This window comes from Microcebus murinus, chromosome 9 (genome assembly GCF_040939455.1).
Source record: "Microcebus murinus isolate Inina chromosome 9, M.murinus_Inina_mat1.0, whole genome shotgun sequence".
Lineage (NCBI taxonomy): Eukaryota > Metazoa > Chordata > Mammalia > Primates > Cheirogaleidae > Microcebus > Microcebus murinus.
Genome location: NC_134112.1, coordinates 103660561 through 103686708, shown reverse-complemented (window position 1 = coordinate 103686708; position 26148 = coordinate 103660561). Strand labels below are relative to the sequence as shown.

The 26148-nt window shown below is 40.3% G+C and overlaps 1 protein-coding gene and 1 long non-coding RNA gene across 5 annotated transcripts in view; both read left to right on the top strand.

Annotated features, from left to right (window-relative positions):
- Positions 1-24181, top strand: LOC142872958 (uncharacterized). Its single transcript, XR_012921067.1, has 2 exons — positions 1-4626; positions 5779-24181. It is a non-coding gene; the product is annotated as an uncharacterized LOC142872958 (long non-coding RNA).
- ESYT2 (extended synaptotagmin 2) overlaps positions 1-26148 on the top strand; it is a 95922-nt gene that overhangs the window by 704 nt on the left and 69070 nt on the right. The gene's annotated exons all lie outside the window — the stretch shown is intronic.

The window sequence follows — 26148 nt, the reverse complement described above, 5'->3', positions numbered from 1 at the left end:
CCCTACGGAACCCGGGGGGATCCCCGCCCTGTCACCGCCCTGCCCTGCGGAACGCGGGGGGACCCCCATCCTGTCACAGCCCTGACCTGACCGACCCCCCAGAGGACCTCCGCCCTGTCAGCGCCCTGCCCTGTCACCGCCCTGACCTGCGGAACCCGGGGGTCCCCCGCCCTGTCACCGCCCAGTCCTGCGGAACCCGGGGGTCCCCCGCCCTGTCACCGCCCAGTCCTGCGGAACCCGGGGGTCCCCCGCCCTGTCACCGCCCAGTCCTGTGGAACCCGGGGGTCCCCCGCCCTGTCACCGCCCAGTCCTGCGGACCCGGGAGAAGAGAGTCCTCTCGAGGGACGAGGCAGTTTCTGCCCCGGGGCGGCTGCGGGCCTGGACTTGGCTGGTTTTCCTTTGCTGCGTTTTGAAAAAAACGTAGTGACAGCGGTGGGAGAGGAGAGGTTGATTTTCCCTTCTACTCCGAGAGGGCTCATTCATTAGTTGGCGGCTTCCGTCGGTTGAAGAGCAGTGCGCGTCCCTCCCAAGATTTGCTGTCTTAGCGTGATGGAGAGGCTGTGTCGCTTGTCCCCTTGTGGGACTGTGTCTTCCTGTAAGGTCGACCTGAGCCGGGTGCGGGCAGGGCGGCAAGTTTTGGAAGAGTGGCACTGAGGGCAGGTCGCACTCTTATTTTATTTCTACCCGGGGCAGTTCTCTAGGCAACAACGTGTTTATGGAGTAGAGACTCTAGTGGGTTTGTTTTGTCATCTTCTCATTCCCTGAGTCTTTCTTAGCCTTGAGTTGGTGTCACCGGTTCAGACCGCAGGAAATGGTGTTTTACTGAGGCTCACTTCAGGCTGGCTGTAAACTCTGGGGTGAAGATGGCCACACAGGGTTTCAGAAGGGTCATTCTCTCTTAGAGGAGAAAAGGGTTTTGAGAAGGGTCCCTGTCTCCAGTCACGAGACACTTGAAAAAAACAAATGCATGCAGTGTATGACACCATGGCAAACAGACAAGAATTAGAGAGCAGGAGTGCTCAAGACAAGAGCAACATCATAGATGCCACTTCATGATGACAGGTGGCAATTGGAGTGAAAATACAATAGTAAGGGAGTTTGGAACTTAAAATCTTTCCATACGTTTCACAGAATCACAATCACTGGGCATGGTATCAGGGTCAGCTAGCAGCAGAGAAACCCTGGGACTGGGAAAACAGAAGTTAGTGTACCCAACGTGGGAAAAACGAAGAATAGAAGTGCGCTTTGGAAATGAAAAAGGATGTTAAAGTGACATCTTGTGTCATATTACACTAAGTTAAACGATGTTAAACAGAATGAAAAAGTGATTAGCTAAAGATTCTTTTATTGGGGTTTTCATCTGTGCAACTTAAACTATTGAACCATGGTGTTTATCTCATAAAGAATTTCTCCAGAATTTTTTGCTTGTTTATTCCAAATTTGTGTTCCAGCTCATATCACACACATATATACTTAAACATGCCTGTATTGCTCAAAGGACTTCTGGCAGGATTCACATCAAAACTTGACAGTGATCATATCTAGGGTTTTAGAGAGATTTTTCAATTTATTTTTATAATATATATTTATATACATTTCATAATATATTAAAAGTATAAATTATACTTTTATTATTTTTATTTATAATAAAACAAGTGAGTTGTGTGGTATGGAAGTGTGCTTGAAATTCTGCTATATCCAGAGAGTGAATCAACTATAAAAGAAGCCATGCATAAGAAAATATTTCAGAATTACTAGTACTTTGATTTTTACAGCACACACATAGGTTCTTGGTTTCTGAACTTTGGGCTTGTATTTTGCTTTGAACAAGATATATTTGTATTCCTGAATCATGTCACGGTAAAAATAAAAAAGAGAGAAAGGTAATAAAAATTAATTTTAAAGAAAAGATATATTTGTACATTCCGAAAACTATATACTTTTTCATATTGTGTCTCTGAGGACTACCAGTCATAGAGTGGAAGCACAGGAAAACAAACTAATGTCCTGCAAGCTTCCTAACTCCACCTTTGCGTAGATTCACTGGCAGGTTTTCTTCTTTTTATGTAGTAAAGTAAATATTTATCCTGGATATGGAAATGATAAAAAGAATATTAATACTTTGAGAAAAAATATATACTGGTCCTGAATTGAGACTACTAGGGTATGAAAAATGGTTCTCACTTAACTGATAATTCTACAAGAATTTGGTCCAACAGCTTTAATGTCAATAGTGGTGTTATTTATTTCTCACTCGTTTTTTTATAAACAGGGCAAAGGCCTGGCAGGCTTGATGGCAGGGCTTTTTGTTATAGGCATGCCTGGACTACACTGATGGGGCTCTGGAAAATTAGACAACTCTGGGTGAAAAAGTTTTTTTTGTTGTTTTTTTTCAAGAGATTGGTTCCTACTGTGTTGCCCAGGCTAGTCTCCAATTCCTGGGCTCAGTCAGTCCTCAGCCTCCTAAGTGGTTGGGACTATAGGTGCATGCTGCCACACCCACCTATGAAGATTCTTTAAGTTTTTATAGAGATGAATAAGGACAATTTTCCATTGCTATTTTTATTTATTTGAAAAATTAGAACTTAGTCGGGTGAATTCTAACTCTTCTGTTTTTACTGTTGCCAATAAATGGTGACTCTACGGCTGTAAGTAGATAGAGACCCAAACCTGTCACATCCAGCATTGCGTAACTGTTCTGACAGTTGGTCTTTTATTACTCAAATACTTGGACTATTGAGAATGAAGGTATACTAGTTTCCTTGTTTATGTTCTGTACTATTGTATGCAAACTTTCTTTGGGGAGAGCTTTCTTCTTCCCACTGTTCTTCTGGGAGGTTGAGAATTTAACTCCAGCCAGAATATGATATGTATAGCCTAAGAACCAAATGAACAAAAGTAAAGAATTCACTGTGGTCTCATGTAAACAAAGAGCAAATATTTATTTTTTTCATCAGCATTAATCATTGATTTAATACTTTAATAAAATGTTGTGAAGACTTCTTGGCATATCTGATTCAGGAGCCACAATTTAGCTATTTTAAATTGAGTGCTATTTTAGCACTTAAATCCTGGAGTTATTATGTGGTTTGACAGAATCTTAGAGTCCTCCTCATAGCTGCAGGCGGGATATGCGTGCCACTGTGGGTTTCTTGTTTACACCACATTGCAGCTATAACACAAACAGGAAAAGGCTGTGACAGTTGCATTACTTTACGTTGTGTGGTCCAAATGCTACATTAAGTTAGAACATAATGCCCCAAAGTTGCTAAAGCAGTAAACATCTAGTTTTCAGTTTAAACAGTAGATTTAAATTTAGGATATATGCATGCGTCAGCTTGTACACTCTGGTTTTAGTAATACTTATGCTTCACATCAATATTATCCTTATTCTACACTTAAAGATGGGGAAGTATAGAATTAGGACTGAAATATAAATTATATAAATGCATATATTAAAATATGTGATATTTTATATATATATATTTATATATATATATATACACATCTCAATCCTGTGAATAATCAGTTATGGAAACTGGTAATTTAGTGTTGTCATTAGGCCTAATGAACCTATGATCTTTTCTGTAGGTTTTCATGATTTCTACATTGGTCACAGCATTTGACTTTATTATAGACACTGTGAATATACTAAATTCTACACTTTAATGACCAAATTGAAAGGTATGTGAGGCATAACTCAATAGCACTGGTTATTGGTCACAGCATTTGACTTTATTATAGACACTGTGAATATACTAAATTCTACACTTTAATGACCAAATTGAAAGGTATGTGAGGCATATCTCAATAGCACTGTTTAAAAATACAGACATTGAATTTCTTTTAAAAATAGGTAAAAATGTGATCAGTTATAGTGCAAAGTGGTCTGTGCCTCTTTGCTAATGGAATTCTAGTGAAAACTATTAAATTTTTAAACTTAAAACTATTAAATTTAAAAATACAGACATTGGGCCGGGCGCTGTGGCTCACGCCTGTAATCCTAGCTCTTGGGAGGCCGAGGCGGGCGGATTGCTCAAGGTCAGGAGTTCAAAACCAGCCTGAGCAAGAGCGAGACCCCGTCTCTACTATAAATAGAAAGAAATTAATTGGCCAACTGATATATATATTAAAAAAATTAGCCGGGCATGGTGGCGCATGCCTGTAGTCCCAGCTACTCGGGAGGCTGAGGCAGAAGGATCACTCAAGCCCAGGAGTTTGAGGTTGCTGTGAGCTAGGCTGACGCCACGGCACTCACTCTAGCCTGGACAACAAAGCGAGACTCTGTCTCAAAAAAAAAAAAAAAAAAAAAAAATACAGACATTGAATTTCTTTTAAAAATAGGTAAAAATGTGATCAGTTATAGTGCAAAGTGATCTATGCCTCTTTGCTAATGGAATTCTAGCAAAAACTATTAAATTTTTTAAAGAATATTGTTCCAGCTTTACATTTTAAAGGATATTAAACGAAAGAGGTGGGCTTATGACTGAATAAAGTAACTAGATAAATATTTTTACCTTAAACCTAACCTAATATCTCTCTCTCCCTCCCTTCCTGTGAGGTCTCACTATGTTCCCCAGGCTGGCCTCAAACTCCTGGGTTCAAGATTCCCTGTCAGCCTCCCATGTAGCTGGGACTATAGGCACTCACCACTGTGGCCAGCTCCAGTATTAAACATTGATACTGGCCAAAACAATATACGTTCTAATTGTGCAACATAGAAATCATGCTTCAAGGATATAAACAACCTAAATCTGTTTTGTTTTGTTTTTTTCTGTGAGTTATACCAAACTCTTTACTCTGATTGGAGGTTTCCATATATAATTATCATGTATGTTTGAGGACTGGAGATGTTCCCACCAGACCCCAGCCCAGGCTCCCAGGGTGAGGAGTGAACATGCTGCCTCTGGACACTGGCCCAGGCCCTCAGGGCAGTTCTCACAACTTACAGGGAGTTGGAAACTGAGTGTAAATACTACCATGCTCTGGAAAACAGGAGTGTTTGGATTGTGTCTCCAGGAAAGAGAGTGATATATTCAGATCTAAGCTTGTGAAGTCAGAAAAGGAAAGCTACTGTGTAATGCAGTATAGTTCTCATCTTGCTTTAGGTATTGGAAGACTCCCAGCCACATTGTTGTGCTCTGTGCCAGTAGTTGTAGCTGGAGTACTGGTCATACCTTTCTTCAAATGCACTGTTTTCATTTACTCTCAATGATCTTATTGTGCCTTGAACACTGAGTCACCTCATGTTCTTTCAGTTCTTGGGTGGGGCCTAGTTCTTACACAAACAGTTAATATGTCAGTTATCTTTTGCATGGGATCATTTTCCATGAAACATTTTATTTTATAGAGGCTTTTTTATGGTCTTTCTCTGTGTCACTGACTTTTCTTCATTTATTTTTCTTAAATGTTTTTAAAGTCCTATAATGTTTGTTAAAGCAAATCATTTGTTTTGGGACATCTTCCTTAGAGTAGATTCTAATATACATGTAGGGATTAAAAATGAGTCTTTGTGGATATATTTATTTACCCAACCAACATTTATTAGACATTTGCTATGTCCCAGATATTGTGGTGGGTGCTTACGACACAAATATAAGATGCCTTAAACTCCAGACATTTACTAGCTGGCAATAACACAAATCTGTATTTAATCCTAGTTTTAGTCATAGTACGAATTGGTGGGGTTTTTTTTCGAATTTATTTTTGTTTTTTTGGTGTTTTTTTTTTTTCTCCGAACTCCTGACCTCAAGCATTTCGCCTGCCTCAGCCTCCCAGAGTGCTAGGATTACAGGCGTGAGCCACTGTGCCCGACCTATTTTTGTTTTTTAATTGACAATTGTATGTGTTTATCATGTACAATATGCTGTTTTGAAATATGAATATATTGTGGAATGGCTAAATTGAGCTAATTTTAACATATTTATCATTTTTTGTGGTGAGAACACTTAAAATCTACTCAGTGATTTTCAAGAATACATTGTTACTAACTATAGTTACCATGTTATACCATAGATCTCTTGAAATTATTTCTTCTAACTGAAATTTTGTATCCTTTGACTAATATCTCCCCAAACCCTGCCCTCTTTTTTATTATTAATAAAAGTAATACATGATCATTTTTATAAAGCCAGGAAAAAAATATATTGAGAACATCTTCCATAATGCCACACCCCATAATGGTATTTGATGGAAAATTATATGTTGAATAGTGTTGTTTTTGTGAATGGTTCTATTTGTACTGATCAACTATACTAAAAATCAAATGATTTTTAAGAAATTTGGAAAATCTGGTTTAGGACTTAAAAATTTTCCAGACTCTTAACTGCATGTGGAAAAAAAGTAAGGTAGACCTTTGTTATAATTTTCAATTGGCAAAGTAGTATGTTCACCATAAAAAGTGCTATTCAAAAAAACCAGCCTGAGCAAGAGCGAGACCCCGTCTCTACTATAAATAGAAAGAAATTAATTGGCCAACTGATATATATATAAAAAAAAAAATTAGCCGGGCATGGTGGTGCATGCCTGTAGTCCCAGCTACTCGGGAGGCTGAGGCAGGAGGATCGCTTGAGCCCAGGGGTTTGAGGTTGCTGTGAGCTAGGCTGATGCCACGGTACTCACTCTAGCCTGGACAACAAAGCGAGACTCTGTCTCAAAAAAAAAAAAAAAAAGTGCTATTCAGGGCATTTTGTACATTTACTAAGGTAATAGCTCAACTCTTTAAAAATCAATCTGTTTTAAAACAAATTTTCTGCATGAGAATATAAAACCTTTTTCCAGGGTTTGTTGATCGAGTTATGCACATAAGCCTAAATTTATGCTGTGTCATCTTATTTGCTTTTGTGACAGGCAGTTTTATGTTGGATGGCTCTGAGAGCCATGGTTCAATGCCAAGTGTCGTTTTCATGGATTGTAACAGGGTGTCGGGGTGACAGTCTCAGTGCAGAGTAGCAAGCATGTCTCAAGTGCACCCGTGTGTCATCTCAGCAGTACCTGGCAAATGCACACTAGAATTAGTGATAACCACGCCAACAGCAGGTGTGGAAATACTAGTATGATGGTTTTCATTATGCATTCTTTTTTATCATTTGTAAAATTGTTGTTGAAATTGAGCCTGCAGTTTTTTTTATTTGTTCAGTCACGTAGTAAAGCCCCACTTTATCTTTCTATTTTTAATGAACATGCAGGTATATATTTTTTTATTTTTTATGTTATGACTAGACAGGTTTTAAAAACAAAATTTTTCTGATTTAATAAGAATGCACGCTCATAGAACATCTCAAACCTTGGAAAATAGCAAAGAGGACAAAAGTCCTCCTGTAATCCTACTAGCTAAGATAGCCATGAATAACATTTTGGTTGACTTGCTTAACCTTTTAATGATATGTTTGGATGTCTATGTATATATGTGTATGTATAATATCCTTTTTTCATTAAACATTATACTGTGCATATTATGTCATAATTCTTCAGAAATATGACTGATGATTGCAATATTATCCTATGAAAGAATATGCTTTATAGAATAAAAACAAGATTGTGAGATATATGGTGAGAAAAAGATAAAACTAGAATTTGAGGTATTTAGTTTTGTTCTTTTTAAGTTATGAAAGCTTATTTACTTGAGCTGTTTATTAGATCTGTATCTAGGATATATGGATTTTTTTTTAACTCATTAGAGTGGAATGATAATTTTATAAGCAAAAGTCTAGCTGTGGAAGATAGTATTTGTTTTTAAATGGTATGATGCTAAAAATCAGTAGATTTATCCCCATCTCTTAAGTAAATAACCTTTACATTCTCTCCACAATAAGTCATAACTTCAGGTTGCCTTTCTTCCTCTGTGCTGCATTGCTATATTGAAGTCTGACAGTTAACGAACATTTTTAACTGAAGTAGTGGTTTTGTGCAGCACAATAGAGGGTGGCTACTTCAAGAGTTCCGAGAAGACTCACTGGATTGCCTTGTCCTTGCCTGAAAGCAGTCGGCCATGTGGCCAGTGTCCATGCTGGTTGGCAGCCCCTCACCACTGAGCTGGGTGCCCCACGTGGAGGTGAATGGCCTTCTGCCCTGAGCAGCCCACTCCTCTGAGGCTGACAGCTCAGGCTCCACCCCTTCCTGGCCTAGTGCCCTTGGATGAGTCACACCTGGAACAACCTTTGTTTCCTCCTTGGTCAGATGGGGCTGAGGTGAGCCTGACCCCTGCTGTGGTTGGGAGGTGGGCAGGCCAGGGCTGCTGGACCTGTCCTTGGGTCATAGGCTCAGAGGCTCTGCCAGTGGCCCTTTCGGGGGGCAGTCCTGCTGTCCTGGTGGGGCCTGAGTCACTCTCTGCTGGGCAGAGTTGGCCTTTGCCACCTCCCCGCCCACTTTCACCAGAATGGAACAGATGAGCCCTGGGGTTTTTCTTTGTTTCTGTTTCACTGCAGTTTGTTTATTTTACTTTGTTGCTAAGAATTTATCTACCATGATGCTTTACTATTATTAACACTTAAAAGTATGGTTTATAACTTCACTTTCTCTCTTTTTCCTTGGACAATATTCAGGGAGCTTATGTGTTACTCCTTGTCCTTGCTTTGATTTGCTGTTTCTCCTCCTTCCTTAAATGCCGTCCCCAGCCCCACTGCTGGCAGCCACCCTGACTCAGTGGAGAATGGGAGTTAAAATTACATTTTGGATGTGTAATATTATAAAATTGATTAATTCTGATATTCATTTCCTTCCTTGTGTGAATAAGTGTTCGTTAGTAACTAAAGTGAGGATTTTAATTTCAGCCTGTATTAAATCTGGAGTTGTTTCCTTCTCTTTATATCTGAGTTATTGGTATGTTTTAAATCTCCCAGAGTGAGGTAGATCTGTAGAAAACAAATCCAGTGTTGTGGGGGGGAAGAACATTATCTGACTCACTTCGTGCCATAAATATTACACTGGGATCCGTCTTACATACCAATGTTTGGTTATGCATCTTGAATTTACCAGTATCAAATTGCTAAGGTTATTGACCTGAAGGATACCCTTACCTTCAGTTTTCTTATAAAACGTTATTTACATGGTTGTTAAAGCATTTAGTTTAATCTTTAATAATCATATCCACTAGTGCAGGGGTGGGGAACCTTTTCATGTTGGAAGGCTGCATTAACTTAGCCATAATCAAATAAAGCTGCATTCAAGAAACTTCAATTAGATATACTTTAAAACGTACATTTTTTTTTAAAAAAAAACAAATACTATGTACTTAATAATTTCAAAAAATGAAAAATTATTTGTTCATTTTAAAGTTAACTAACCTTCGAATGACTGTTATATCTGCCTTCTGTTGGAAAGGATTTGAATATTTGGTTGCAGCATGGGGGTCCAAAGTTTCAGTTGATCCTGTAGATGGGTATCAGTCATTTGTGACCTTAAGGGCATCTTGATTTGGGTTGAGTAGGAGAATGTAGATTCACTGCAATAAGTGGTTGAAAAGCAAGAGAGTATTTTTTGGGCATGTTGCCAAAGGCATGTGTATTCTGCATTTTTCCATATTTCAGTTGGATCTGTCTTAGCATCAAACAATGACTTGAAAATGTAATCTACTGAGAGCTCAATCAATTCCGTCTGTAGTTCTTTAGGTGCCTTGGTGATATCAACTAGGTGAGGCTGAAGTGCTAATTTGAGTGTGATGTCATGATTCTCAAAAGTACTGGACCTTTCATTGTACTCTCCAATTAATAGGTCTGTAACAGCTGTATATTTTTGAAATGATTTTCATATATCATTCTGCTCATTAACGACCTTTGCTAACTGCAAAATTTCCTTTTGAAGTAGGGTTTTGAAAAAAGATTGCTTTTTTGAAATGCTTGAATTTTTTGTCACATACCATATATAGACTTAGTTTAACTTTGCAGAGAAATACTCAGGTCATTTTGATTTGACATGATGTCACATAGAAATATTGCATTCCTATAGAAATATTCCTTCAGTAATTCACATTACTGATTCTGTTCTTCATAAAATTTATCTGTTTTTGCAGAGATAAAATTTTGGCTAACACCTGTCCCTGCCATAGCCAACACACTTCAGAGAGATATGGGCAAATCCACACTGTGAATACCTTATCATTCAACTTTAGCATGTTATGAAACTGGTGTATTTGCACAGTATAGCTAACAATACGTATAATTTCTTACAAAGGGTAAACTTAAAAAAGTAGCTTTAGCACAGAGATTTTGCTGATGCAAGATGCAATGAAAAGAAATAAGAGCATCTGGATATAGTAATACTTTTTTTTAACTGTGCAATAAACCCTTCATGTTTTTCTGTCATGGAATATACATGGCTTATACATACACTCTCTAAATTTACCAAATTCAGTACAACTTCATGACATTTATCTGGAAAGTTGTTGAAAATATCTATTACCTGTGCTCTGTTCACAAGAGTTCCCAAAGTAACTCTTCGTAGCAAGAAAATCTTCTGTTATGTCCTGAATGAAGTATAAAACCTGCACCTAGTCAGTAGTATCACTTGATTTATCCAAAGCAATTGAATAATATATATTTCCCTTCTTAAGTGTTGCATGAAGTTCTGTTAAGTTGAAGGCTAATTCATTCTGCTAATCAGTTATGGTTCTCCTTAAAAGAGGCAGTTGTTTGTACTTTGAAACGTTATCGATGTCTAAGCATCTTACAACTTTGACAGTGCATTCTTTCACAATTTCCACATCACTGAATGGCTTCCCTTTTCCCCCAAATATATGAGGTCTTTCCAGAAAGTACACAGCCATGTAACATGTTCTTGTTAAATTAACAATGGCTGGATACTTTCCAGACATACCTCGTATAAACTACTTTATACGTTGCTTCAGGGGCATTATTTCCATGTCTTATTGCTGCTTGAAAGAATCATCTTTGCTTTTACTTTTCATCTTTTAATTTGTTTGTGGTCCTTTTGAGTGTTATAATGCTCATGAGCACTGAATTTCTTTAATGTTGATATTGCAGTATCACAAAGCAAGCAAATCATCTTTAGCAGAAACAAGATAATATTGCAGCTCCCAATCCTAATTTAAAAATCTGTTTTCTTCCTTCAGTGTTCTCTTGGTCTTCTTTGACATGATGGGCTTTTAAGCAGACAGAATTAAAAAATACTGTTGAGCTGTGCAACTATTTACAAATTCCACTTAAAACAAACACAGTTCACTATTATCCAAAGCTGATAACAGAGTGGTGTACTTGACGCCAATGAACTCTCACCAACCATCCTCTTGTGGTCATGGCCTCAGTCAGGCGAGGGAAGTTAGAACTAAATCATGAGCATAGCAACTGTCAGTTTAGCCATTTTGGCTTACCAGTGTTCTTCTAATTGTGCCAGTCAACCTGGGAGGATTATATTGTTGAAACTTATTTTATTATTTGGTATTTTAAATACGTTCATTTTAAAAATAAAATAAAATATAATAAAAATAAAAAATATAAAAGATGAACAAAAATATATTAATAAAAATAAGGGGGCCGCGCACCTGGTGGCTAACACCTGTAATCCTAGCACTCTGGGAGGCAGGGGCAGGCGGATTGCTCAAGGTCAGGAGTTCAAAACCAGCCTGAGTGAGACCCCGTCTCTACTAAAAATAGAAAGAAATTAATTGACCAACTAAAAATATATACACAAAAAATTAGCCGGGCATGGTGGCACATGCCTGTAGTCTCAGCTACTCGGGAGGCTGAGGCAGTAGGATTGCTTGAGCCCAGGAGATTGAGGTTGCTGTGAGCTAGGCTGATGCCAAGGCACTCACTCTAGCCTGGGCAACAAAGTGAGACTACTCTATCTCAAAAAAAAAATGGATTTGTTCTGTAAAAATTTGGATTCAGTCAAAAGGCCACACTTAAGGATCAAACAGGCTGCTGGTTTCTCACCCCTGTACTATTATCTAGCAGAGTATATTTGCATATCCTTTGTGCTCCGTAAACCTATGGGGATTGTTGAAACAGTGAATTATTAATTACTCATTTTATGAGAACTTTCTACACTGAATTTGTAAATTGTTAAATAGTGTCCGTGTTGCCGTTCATGCACATATTAGAGGTGAACCGCCTACTGAGATTATTTCATTTGTGCTATAAACCTTTAAATGGCCTAGTATGTGAGTGCATAAAATCTGATAACTTTCTATTTTGATATCTGAGCCCTAGGATTTTAAAACCAGAAACCCAAATATAACCCAATACAAAAATGACAAACTATTTCTTAGTTTTTTTCTTCCACATACATAAAAATCTTGAAATTTACCCAGTAGCTAATAATAGAAAGGGTTGATTTTGCTTAATAGCTTGAGTGTGGTTGTGATTTTATAATGGGGAAAGATAAAGGGGTGAATGAAGAAAGTTCTAAAAGGAATGACCTGTTGATTATAATTTCATCATTAATGGAGCAGGAGGGGAAAGAGTACAGCCACCTTTGCTTGCCACTATGTTAGGGCCTCTGTGACAGAGGGCCATAAACTTGGTGGCTTAACACAACACAAATTTATCTCTTACAGTTTGGAAGGCCAAAAGTCCAAAATCAGTTTCTCTGAGTGGAAATCAAGAGGTGGGCAGGGCTGCACTCCTTTGGGAGGCTCCAGGCAGAGGCCTCTCCTGGCTGCAGCTTTCCTGGACCCAGCCTCCACCTCAGCGCTAGCAGCGGCCTCCTTCATCGCGGGGCCTCCTGCCTCCTGAGCCTCTTCTTTCGTATAAGGACACTCTTGATAGCATTTAGGGCCCACACGAACAACCCAGGATAATCTCCCAACTGGAGATCTTTAACTTTATCACATTTCCGAAGTGTTTTTTTTTTTTTTTTTACCATATTCCAGAGATTAGGGTGTGGTCAACATTATCACATTTGCAAAGTCCTTTTTTACCATATTTCAGAGATTAGTATGTGACCATCTTTTGGGGGACTGTTATTCAAACCTCCCACCCTGCTTGAGATCAGGGAATACTCGGGAGCCAGGATGGCCAAACAGGAATCATGGCCCAGGTGCAGGCTCTCTTCACACACTTCGCACAGGAAGTCAGTTAAGCTTTGCAGCCAGCCTGCCTCCCTCATTTACTAGTGAGGCAAGAGCCCATGAACTGCAGGGTTGGCAGGAGCAGAACTTGGGCTGGGAGGTCTGTGCACTGCTGTGCTGTTTCTGCTTTGTACTCTACCCTCTTGATGGCAGTGAATAAGAAACTGCAGGTTCAGTGTTGTCTCATCCAGTCACTTTTATACTGTCAGAGAATTACGTATGGTTTCCACTTTTCAGAGCAGGAGGTAGGCCCAAGAGACTCAGCATCACCGCTAGGAGAAGTCAGGTGTGGGCCCAGCCTCAGCACCTGTGTTGCAGAAGAGAGGGTGACAGGCAGGTGACTGTTTCCAGTGGAGCAAAGTGAACACAAGCTAATGATGCACCTTAGGAGCCAGTGGGCCTTCTCTGGGTGTTTTTACTCTATGATATATAGCATTAGCGCTCTTAAATCTGTGAGGAGATAACAAGCAGACAATGGTATGTGTTTTAAATGTTTTTTATCTGTGTGAGTAATGTGGACAAGTAATGGAAATGTTCTTTCTTGGTCTTTGTTTCCCACTTAACAGGTACAAGTTTTAGTCTGGGATTATTTTCCTCCTGTCTGAAGAACTTATTTTAATATTTCTTTTAGTGCAAGTCTGCTAGCAGTGAATTTTCTCAATTTTTGTTTGTCTGGAAAGGTCTTTACTTCACTTTCACTTTTTAAAATTAATAGACTTTATTTTTTTAGAATAGTTCTGGGTTTACAGAAAAACTGAGCAGATAATACAGAGTTCCCTTGTCCCGCCTGTCTACAGTTTCCTCTGTTACTAACATCTAACATTAAGGTGGAACATTTGTTAAAATCGATGAGCCAGTGTTGATATATTGTTAACTGAAGTCCACAGTTTACGTTAGGGCTCACTCTGGGTCACGCATTCTGTGAGTTTTGACAATGTGCAGCATCACATACCAACTGTTATGGTATCTGCTCTGAAACTCTGTGGCACTCCACCTGTCCATCTGCCCACCTCCACCCGTGGGTTCTGATCTTTTTACAGAGGCTTGTCCCTTCCACAATGTCATATGTTGGAATCATAAAGTGTGTAGCCTTTTCAGATCAGCGTATTTCACTTAGCAATACGCATTTAAGTTTCCTCCGTGTCTTTTCATGGCTTGATAACTCATGTCTTTCTTTTATTTTTATTGCAGTAAAATTCAAATAACATAAAATTAACCATTTTAAATTGTGCAATTGAATACCATTTAATACCTTCACAGTGTTGTGTAACCATCACCTCTGTCTGGTTCAAAAACATTTTTATCACCCCAAAAGGAAGCCTCCCCCCAGCCCGTGGCAGCCACTGATCTGCTTTCTGTCTCTATGGAATAACCTGTTCTACATATCTTGTATATATGGAAACATACAATATGCGGACTTTGTGTCTGGCTTATTTCACTTAGCACATCTTTGAGGTCATTAATGTTGTCACATGTATCAGTACTTCATTTCTGTTTAAGGCATCTATATTCCACCGTATAGATGTACCGTAGTTTGTTATCCATCTGTGAATTGATGGCCATTTGGGTTCTTTTCACCTTGTGGCTATTGTGAATGGTGCTACTGTGAACATTAACATACGGGTTTTTCTTTCAGTGCTTCTTTTCAGTTCTTTTGGGTATATACCCAGGAGTGGAATTGTTGAGTCTATGTTTAACACTTTGAGGAATGCCAAACTGATTCCCACAGTGCCTGCAAGAGCAAGGCATTTTACATTCTCACCACAATGTATGAAAGTTCCCTTCCTCCACATCCTTGCCAGCCAGCACTTTTTTTTTTTTTTTTTTTTTTTTTTTGGAGACTGAATCTTGCTCTGTTGCCCAGGCTAGAGTGTAGCAGTGTCCTCCAACTCCTGGGCTCAAGCGATCTTACTGCCTCAGCCTCCCGAGTTATGAGTATAGGCACCACCATGCCCAGCTAATTTTTCCATTTTTAGTAGAGATGGGGTCTCACTCTTGCTCAGGCTGTTCTTGAACTCATGAGGTCAAGGGATCCTCCTGCCTGGAGTGCTGGGATTACAGGTGTGAGCCACCGCCCATACTATTATTATTGTTATTGTGCCCATCCTAATGGGTGTGAAGTGGTTTGTCATTGCGGCCATGATTTGCATTTCCTGAGGGCACTGGTGGGAATATTTGCACCTTGGAAGTCAGCAGTCTTAGAGAAGTAGGTGTGTGCAGGCTGACCACTGCTGAGAGGCTCACCTGTCCTCTAAAAGGCAGAATGGGAACAGGCCATCTTAACTCAGGGAGGCTCTGAGCTGGCCCATGTTTGGGTGGCAAGTAATTCACTCCACTCCAGGGCGCAGCCCTCCAGTGGTTGTGACTGAGAGTCTGGGAGTCTGCAGTGTTTTTTGAGCACTGCTTGGTGCATCTCAGAACCCAGCTTATGCTTTCTCAGCGTGATAAGCCTGCCAGAAGTCTTTTTTGCTCTTTAGAGGATAACTGGTTGCTCTGGGCAGCTTAAGAATATAGCAGATTCCTCTTGAGCGAGGGGAACTCTGACATCCGGTGCCCTTCTCTTGGAGATCTAGCCCCTCAAGTTCTGGTTGGTCAGCCGACCCAGACTCCAATTCTTGTCTCGCCAGTCTCAGGAGATTTCTGTAAACTCTTCTCTGTTTCTTGGCCACATTTCTCTGGCTTTCTCATCCTCTTGTACCACGTCCCTGAGGGAGACCAGCTTCAGAATGTTGACCCCCACCCTGTGGTCCTGAATCCCAGCCCCTCAAGTCCTCCCAGCCCGGGCAGCTTTTCCCATGTTTCCAGGTGTGTACATGCATGTGTGGGGCCTGTGTGTGCTTGTTTGCGTGAGCACGTGTTCATGGGCACATGCATGTTTCATCTTTATGATCTCAACAAATATTTCAGTTCTCACGTATATCTGGGTTTTTAACTAACTTGGCAGATAATTTGGGACCCATAACATGGCTTTGTCCCTCATTCTTTGGCGAGTCTGGGTGATGTGCTCTTTAAGGAACAAATAGATCACTGACGTGTCTGTTTTGGTCAATCCACTGCTAAGGACCCGTGAATTGGGCTATGATTTATTTTTAGGTCTCTGGAGTTACTTACTTGGTTCTATTAATATTTTTGAAAATATATGATTAAAATAAATGAACTGTGGAAGAGCAGTATGTGTTTTAGGGATTGGTATATTCATTTCTCATTTATTTTTTAACAGCTTTATTGAGGTGTAATTCACATAACCGTGCAATCTAGCCATTTAAACTATACGATTCACTGTTTTTCAGTTTATTCACAGGGTTGTGCAACCATCACCTAAATCTCTTAGAACATTTTGTCCCCTCAAAGAAACCCCGTACCCTGTAGCCCTCACTGCTGTCCTTTCCCTCTCACACGCCAACCCAAGGCAACCCCAGATCCTCAGTCTAGACCCTGGTTCTGCACGAACTCTGGAGACGGAAGCTGCAGCCTCTGATCCTGGTGACCTCCTTCCTCCTTCCACTCGCAGAGGTGTAGCAAGTGCTAGTGCTTGGTTCCCTTCGTTGCCAGGTGACGTCTGTTGTGTGATAGGCCACGTTCTGCTTAGCTATTTTTATCAGTTGATGAGTATTTGAGTTGCTTCTGCTCTTTGGCTAGTATAAATAATGCTGCTGTGAACAGTCATGTACAGATTTCTATGTGGTCATATGTTTTCATTTCTCTTTGGTACATGCCTATGAGTGGAATTGCTGGTTCATCTGGCGACTGTATGTTTAATATTTTGAGAAACTGCGAAATTGTTTTCCAAAGTAGCTGCTTCATTTTACATTGCCACCAGCAACAACTGAAGAAGGTTCTGTTTTCCCCATCTCTTCATCAACACTTGTTATTGTCTGTATTTTTTATTTAGCCATTCTAGTGGGCATGAAATGGTATTCTTTGTGGTTTTGATTTGCATTTCTCTGACTAATGATGTTGAGCATCTTTTCAGGTGTTTATTGGCCATTTTTCTATCCTCTTTGGAGAAAATGTCTACTTAAATCCTTTTACCCATTTTTTAATCAGGTTAATATGATCCCAAGTTGAATATAATAGTCGCCCCTTACCCACAGAGAATACTTTTCAAGAGCCCCAGGAACGCTTGAAACCAAGGGTGACACCAAACCTTCCTGCCCTCAGCCACAATAGTTGCTGTTCACGTCTTCCACCCACAAATGTAAATAAAGCCTTTTCCGTATATCACACACTATGGTCGTATTTTTGCAGTTTCAGGTGTGATGGTAAAACTAGCACAAATTTTTTTCCCTTCACAGTTTCATGGATCGATTTGCTCTTAGATCAACTTTAGAATACAGTTTTTTCCTTATTAAGTCAAGAACTTTCACCCTTTCACTCACAGGAAGCACTTTAAAGCTTATCTTTGGCATATCCTAATTGCCGGCATCATTACTCTTCTGCCTTGGGGCCATTATTAAGTAAAATAAGGGTGACTGAACACAGGCACTGCTATACCAGGACAGACCATCAAGCTGGTAGTCAGCTTCAAGTGACTAACAGGCAGGGAGCGTCTGTAGCTCAGAGATGCTGGACAAAAGAAAGGATTCACATCCAGGATGGGGTGGAGTGAGATTTCATCATGCTACTCAGAATGGCATGCAATTTAAAACTTAAGAATTGTTGCTTGGGTGGGTGCAGTGGCTCACACTGGTAATCCTAACACTCTGGAGGTCAAGGCAGGAGGATCACTTGAGGCCAGGAGTTCGAGACCAGCAAGAGCGAGACCCTGTCTCTATTAAAAATAGAAAAATTAGCCAGGCATAGTGGTGTGTGCCTGTAGTCCTAGCTACTCAGAAGGCTGAGATAGGAAGATCACTTAAGCCCAGGAGTTTGGGGTTGCAGTGAACTATGATGATGCTACTGCATTCTAACTCTAGATGCAGCAGCAGAGCAAGACCCTGTCTCAAAAAACAAAACAAAACAAAACAAAAAACCCTACAAAACTTATTAATTGTTTCTTTCTGGAATTTTCCAATTAATATTTTCTGACCTTGGTTAGCCACTGGTAACTGAAACCTCAAAAAGCATAACCTTCAATAAGAAGAACTACTGTAACAGGTAACAAATTAGAGGTTAGTGGTTTTTCTTTTTCAGTAGTCAGCACAGTTTTTATATTTAAAAAACTTTTTTTTAGCTATAGCTTCTGGAATAGGAAGCACACTTTTTTAATACTTTTTAATTACCCTAATTGTAAGATTTGGGATATTTCCAATAAAAAGACCTCTCCTGAAAAATTGGAGTATTTGGCAAGCATTCTTGCAGGCTGAGCTCTGCCAAGATGGCACAGCCCCCTGCGGCCTCCTCTCATGCCCTGGGCCTGGGTGTGTGGCCCCAGCTTCCTGCTGGTCCAGCTCAGGGCTCCCAAACCACAGATGGCCCCTCCTGCCTCTTGTTTTTGTAAAGCCCATGAACAGCTTTTACATTTTTAAGTGGCTTAGGGAAAAAAAGCAAAATAATATTTTCTGGCAGGTGAAAATGTTATAAAATTCAAATTTCAGTATCCATAAATAAAATTTTGTTTGTTTGAGACAGGGTCTTGCTCTGTTGCCCCTGCTAGAGTACAGTGATGTCATCACAGCTCACTGCAGCCTCAAACTCCTGGGCTCAAATGATCCTCCTGCCTCAGACTCCTTACAGCTGGGACTATAGGCGTGTGCCACCACACCTGGCTGGCTGGCTGGCTGGCTAGCTTATCTGTCTGTCTGTCTGTCTGTCTGTCTGTCTATCTATCTATCTATCTATCTATCTATCTATCTATCTAGTCAAATTGTCCAGGCTGGTCTGGAACTCTTGGCCTCAAGCAATGCTCCTCTCTCAGCTTCCCAATATGCTGGGATTACAGGTTTGAGCCACACCCAACCTGGAGCTTTTTCTGTGGAAGTTTTGTCCAAAATGTCAGTATTTAATACTGCCCTAGTGCTTTTTCATCATGATTCTCTGATGTGAAGAACTTTGCTGAGTTTTCTTTAAGCCCCTGCCTCAACCTCCCGTATGTGAACCAGCATTTTCTGAGCAGTTTTAACTTTCTGTAAGTCATTTTTCCCATTTGCAGGGACTTTAAGACTAATTCATATGTAGATAAAACAAAATGAAACATTTAAAATACTTAAAGATTTTTAGTTAGTGTTTCCCTAGGCTGAATTCTTTGAGTGCTGGCCATATCTGTCTAAGTAAACCTGTAGTGTACAGTGTGCTTCCAAGGAAAGGTAGGTTTCCTGGAACACTGATAAAGAACAGGCATCTCATGTTTCCTTAGAACTCATGGTTCTGTTGCCCTTGTGCTGTTTTTTTGCACTATCTATTCTGAGTTGTTGAGACTGTATTGATTTTAGACAAGGAAGCAAAGCTACCTGCTTAGATTTTTTTTCAGTTTGTTGACTTATGTGGAACTCACCGTGTGGTGTAGGAAGGTGGTTGTTTTTAGATGGCCAGTGAGGGGGTGACCCTGTCTCTCAAGTGGTTGGGTAGCTGGTGTGGGGACAGGAGCAGGCAGGGTCCTGTCCCCCCATCCCCCACCCTGGCTGGCTGGGCTGCCCCAGGGGCCTGCTCAGAACTGCAGTCCTGATGACTCAGATTCCTTCTTCCTTGCTAGTCTGGTCCAAGATAGTGAAAGAATTCTTCACTGCAACCAGTCATTGCTTCAAGTAAGAGTTTTATGGGAGTTTTAAAAATTTTTTTATAGTGCCGAAGGAACTATTCAGAATCCTTCTTAGAATGAAGAAGAATATGAATAAATGAACTTGATTGGCAAGTTTACTACTTGGTGTTTAATGGCATTTTAAAAAAAATAATTACTTTATCCATTTGTCTTTTGAACCTTACTTAAAGGTATTAAATCAGCAATGGTTTAATTATAATAGAATTGGACATGGTATCTTTCTTTTTTTTTCTTTTTTTTTTTTTTTTTGAGACAGAGTCTCACTTTGTTGTCCAGGCTAGAGTGAGTGCCGTGGCGTCAGCCTAGCTCACAGCAACCTCAAACTCCTGGGCTTGAGTGATCCTTCTGCCTCAGCCTCCCGAGTAGCTGGGACTACAGGCATGCGCCACCATGCCCGGCTAATTTTTTATATATATATATCAGTTGGCCAATTAATTTCTTTCTGTTTATAGTAGAGACGGGGTCTCGCTCTTGCTCAGGCTGGTTTTGAACTCCTGACCTTGAGCAATCCGCCCGCCTCGGCCTCTCAAGAGCTAGGATTACAGGCGTGAGCCACAGCGCCCGGCTCTTTCTTAATATTTTTCCCAGACATTACCTATCTAAACTTATTCTAGTTTTTTATCTTATTTATTTTTTGAGACAAGAGTCTTTCTCTGTTACCCAGGGTGAGTGCAGTGGCATCATCACAGCTCACTGCAACTTCAGACTCCTGGGCTCAAGCAAGCAATCCTTCTGCCTCAGCTTCCGGAGTAGCTGGGACTACAGCCACTACATCTGGCTAATTTTTTCTGCTTTTAGTAGATACAGGGTCTCATTCTTGCTCACACTGGTCTCAAACTGCTGAGCTCAAGCAGTCCTGCCTTGGCCTCCCAGAGTGCTGGGATTACAGACATGAGCTACCTACCACACCATCTCTAGTTTTTTATTTTAAAAATAAAGCAGTGAATCACTTGAGGCCAGGAGTTCTAGACCAGCCTGGGCAACATAGTGAGACTCAATCTCTAGAAAAAAAAAATTTTTTTTTTTTAATTAGGCATGGTAGTATGCATCTGTAGTCCCAGCTACTCAGGAGGCTGAGGTGGTAGCCCAGGAGTTGGAGGCTGCAGTGAGCTAGTATTGAAACACTCCTCTCCAACCTGGGCAACAAGGAGAACTTGTCTGAAAAAAAAAAGAAGTCAACATGACTGATTGATACTGTGTGTTTCAATTTTTTTTTTTTTTTTTTGAGACAGAGTCTCACTTTGTTGTCCAGGCTAGAGTGAGTGCCGTGGCGTCAGCCTAGCTCACAGCAACCTCAAACTCCTCGGCTCGAGTGATTCTTCTGCCTCAGCCTCCCGAGTAGCTGGGACTACAGGCATGCGCCACTATGCCCGGCTAATTTTTTTTTTATATATATATCAGTTGGCCAATTAATTTCTTTCTGTTTATAGTAGAGACGGGGTCTCGCTCTTGCTCAGGCTGGTTTTGAACTCCTGACCTTGAGCAATCCGCCCGCCTCGGCCTCCCAAGAGCTAGGATTACAGGCGTGAGCCACAGCGCCCGGCCTGTGTGTTTCAATTTTAAAGTTACTTCCCAACCTCCCCCGTGAGGTTGCCTCACTCTGTAAAATAATTTTAAAGAGATTTACTCTGAGCCAAATTTGAGGACCATGACCCGGAGCCACACCCAGGAAGCCTTGAGCAAGTGGATTACTATGGCTGGGTTAGTTTGGTTTTATACATTTCAGAGAGACAGGGGTTACAGGTAAAGTCATAAATCAATACATGGGAGGTACACATTGGTTTGGCCCGAAAAGGTGGGCCATCTTGAAGTATGCGTGTGGGGGGTTACAGGTTATAGGTTGGTTTAAAAATTCTTTGACTTATAATTGGTTAAAGACATGAAGTTTTGTCTAGAGGCTTGAAATGTTTTAAGATAAGAAGCTCTTAATCAGCGATAAGCCCCCAGACATATATTTGTTCTGCAGGTTTGTCTTGAATACCCTTAGGCCTATTAATGGGTTACAGAGGATGTCCCCAAGAAGGGAAGGGGGCATGATGAGGCATGTCTGACCTCCCTCCTCCTGGTAGACAATTTAGTTTTAGGATATTCCTTTGGCCACGAGGGGGTTATTTTAGTTCACAAAGTGCTTGCTGTACTTTTCTGTAGTTTTAGATGCTTGTACTGTGCTTAGGCCATGGAATTTATGAAGGATAAAATCCCATACAAGTGCTAATTGCTATTACTGGCATTCAGTAGCGGTGCTGTTTGAAGAAAGACGTTCCTTTTATTTAATCTTAAATGATATCCCAAATTATTGTTTTTAATGTTTGGAAATGGGAAGAATATGATTTGATTAGAAAGAAAATTTTGACCATTTATAAAGTGGTTTCGTCCTTTGTGTTTAGGGAGGTATAATGGCAAACTCTGCAGCCCTCGGGCCAGATCTCTCTGTTCTGCTACCTCCATCCTGCTCCTTTCCTTCCACCTGCAGCCAGGATTGTTCAGAGGGTCCTGGATGATTAATCAGATACTGTACGTGGAGCTCCTGGGGTGTACAGTTACGTATTCTGTCTTTGTGTATTTGGTTTAATTTTTCTAAACAGAACAACTTTGGTAATATCAACAGCATATCAGAATCTAAAATATGCCTTTGTTCTTTTAAAAGGTAACATTAAAGAGAGATTTTGGTGGGGTAGTGCCAATTCTTACATATAATAGAAACTTGAGTAATCCTGCAATGATTATTTTTAGTTCATAAAGATAACATGAATAATAAATGTAAATACTTGTTTTATAATTGGAACTTAAATGAGAATTGAGTGGTTTTTTTTTTAAGTTGGAAGATAAGATTTGAAACCAGATAATATGTGTTCATGTATTACTGTATGATTTAGGAACATGTTTTCTATTATCCCTATATATCCCAGTCTTTGCAATGTTCTTGCTACCTTAAATTCTATTTTATGCAATATTTATGAATATGTATTAATGAGAAGCAGATTTTTGATAGTGAACAGAATTTAAGATTTGGCAACAGATTTACTTTGTTTAAATTTGATATATTCTCTTTCTCATTTTCTTTGGCATTTTGAAATTTTAATCACTCATAAATTAAAAACCTCAGAACTATTGAATGCCTTGGGACCCTACTACTTGGCGATAGCTTACTTTTCAAAATCATCTTGTATAAATTCTAACACGATAAGCCAGTATTGGTAGTTTGTTTGTGCAGATGGCTTCTCTGTTAGTTCTGAAATAGACTGGAGCACTACAGAATGTCTCCCCAAATACTGATCCACGTCACTTCTTTACTGAAACTTGGGTGTGGCCCCCTTGCCTACAGAATGAAGTCAGACTCCTTGGGCACAGGAAGTGCTCGCAGGAAGTACTCACAGGCTGTCATGGCTGTCTTTCAGCGTTATCACCTGCCATCTGCCCTCTCCTACCCCAGGCACAGTAAATTACACATGTCATTGTTTTTTCTTAGAATATTGTCTTTTGTGTGTGTAGTATAAGAGATAGGAAAAATCAAACTGTTCTTCTTACTCTCACATTCAACACAACATTTCACCTCCTGTCTTGTGTGTTCTTTCCCACACACCAAGCAGTTCTCCAGGGGACAGCCACTGGCTGTCCTGTAATTCGGTTCTTTTCTGATACTGTCTACCTGGAGAGATGGCATCAGATCCCACAAGATTGTTCCCTGCCCACTTCAGATGCCATTTGAAATTAGTAGGTTGTCGCCTGTACTTCAAACCAGTCAACTATAAGTTGATGTTCCCACAACCCCCACCTGGAGTTTGGTTAATTTGCTAGGATGGCTCACAGAACTTGGGGAAACACTTATGTTTACTGGATTATATTACAAAGGACACAGATGAAGAGATGCACAGGTGAGGTCTGGGGGAAGGGCCATGTGGCCCCTATGCCCCTCCAGAAGTACCACCCTCCAGGCATCGCCGCGTGTTTCCTCCCACAGCCTCACACTTAGCATCCCTAAGTCCCAGTGGTCTTATCCCCTTCAACGGCCCAGTGACTAAATGCGGTAACTGAGATCAGAGCTCACAAGTGTTAAAGCTCATTTTTTTTGATAGGCATGACTGAGGAGAGAAGCTTTGTTGTTACCTACCATGTTTCCCTGAAAATAAGATAGGGTCTTATATTTATTTTTCCTCAAGAAGACACCCTAGGGCTTATTTTCAGGGGATGTGTTATTTTTTTAAAGTACGGTACAACGATCTACATTTATTCAAATATAGTTAAGTCATCTTCTTCTGGAACATCATCATCACTCTCCAAACCCCAAATTCCATCCTGAATTTCTTGCAACTCTATTTCCTTTAGAACCATTGGCCCCAATCTCTCATGTTGAGCAATAGAGCTCTCATGGGACAGATGAGAAGGGCTGCTCGTCCTCTTTACCGCTCTTCGACGAAATGCATGGGTTGTGCAGATGTGCCGAGTAGCCATGCCCATCACTAGGTCTTATTTTCGGGGTAGGGCTTCTATTGCGCAATTGCTTAGAAATCCTGCTAGGGCTTATTTTATGGGTAGGGCTTATTTTCGGGGAAACACAGTAAGTGTCATTCTGTAGGCTGGTGCATGTTTAGTTGGGTGGTGTCACTCTGGCATTAGGCTGACAGGTGAGTATCAATTTCCTAGCATACTGGCAGACTTAACTTGAGAAGTATAGTAAACTCAGAGAAATCTCATAATGTTACAGAAGGAAGAATGTTTTCATTTTGGAACATTTTTTGCAGGAGTCATTTTATCATTTAATGAGGAAAGTGTTTTGCACAACAGTTATATTTTGCCTTTAGAACTTGATGTACCTGGCCAGGTGCTCACGCCTTTAATCCCAGCACTTTGGGAGGCTGAGGCAGGAGAATCGCTTGAGCCTAGGAGTTCAAGACCAGCCTAGGCAACATAGCAAGCCCTCTATCTCTACAAAAAAAAAAAAAAAAATTTATAAAAAAATTAGTCAAGTATGATGGCTCAGCTACTTGGGAGGCTGAGGCAGGAGGAGCACTTGAGTCCAAGGCTTCAGTGAGCTATGATTACACCACTGTACTCCAGGCTGGGCACCAGAGCAAGACCCTGTCTCTAAAATAATAAAAAATAAAAAAACTTGATGTACCAAAAAAATTTTTGTTCTAATCAAATTTGGAATAGATTACTTATAAGATGATCCTATTTCCAAGTATCTTTCTCTTCTAATGTAATTAAAATATGGTTTAACTTAGGAAAATTCCATTTTCACATAATGTTGGTCAGTTCTTATATAAAAATAGTACTTTGTGTTAGAAATATTTTCTTAAGTTGATTCTTAAATTATAATAGTAATTAGAAAAGTAATGTATGCTTCTCATAAGGATTTCCAAAGTATAGAAATATAGAGAGGCAAAGGTAAAAGCCTCATTCTCATTACTAGTTTGGTGTATATTCTTGCAAACTCTATTTCGTGCATTTATAAACACAGATAACTTATAAAAATATGTATTTATATACACATGCATATACATACAGTATTTTTTTTTTTTTTTTGGAGACAAAGTCTCACTCTCTTACCTGGGCTAGAGTGCCGTAGCATCAGCCTAGCTCACAGCAGCCTCAGGCTCCTGGGCCCAAGTGATCTTCCTGCCTCAGCCTCCCAGGTAGCTGGGGCTACAGACATGCACCACTGTGCCCAGCTAATTTTTTCTATTTTTAGTTCTTTGGCTAATTTCTTTCTATTTTTAGTAGAGACAGGGTCTCACTCTTGCTCAGGCTGGTCTCGAACTCCTGAGCTCAAGCACTCCTCCTGCCTTGGCCTCCCAGAGTGCTAGGATTACAGGTGTGAGCCACTATGCCTAGCCTTACATACAGTATTTTAAAGATGTGGAACTCTATTAATAAGTTTTCTTTGGTTAGAAAATATGACTATATCTCATATCTCCAAACATAGTAATAATTTCTTATAATTTATGAAAACTTTAATAGAAAGTAGAAGTCTTTTGATGGCATTTGCAAATATGATTTGGTGCTGTGTACTGCATGGAAAATTCAGGGACTAGTACTTAGGGGCCCAGTTGGTGGCCTAAGTCACGATTCTGTGTGGTAGGAATTCTGTGAAGCTGACAAGTAGGGGCTGCTCACAGGGCCTGGTGGCAGGTGGGCCAGGAGGTGGGGTCTGACCCCCATGCCCCTAGAGAGTGGTGGCATGACCGGCTGGCACAGATTAATGGACAGCAGGAGTGGCTGGAGGAGTGTCAGGGTCGGGAGCTGAGCTGATTCTTCAGGAAGGGCTGGCAGAGAGGAGGAAGCAGGAAGAAGATGAGAGGTGAATGGAGAACTCGTTTTTTGTATAACGAGCATGACTGTTTTGGTCGAATTCCCCAGGAACGTGATAAAAGTGAGATTTATGAGTTGTGAACCAGAGAAAATGTGATTTGAGGTAAGTCTT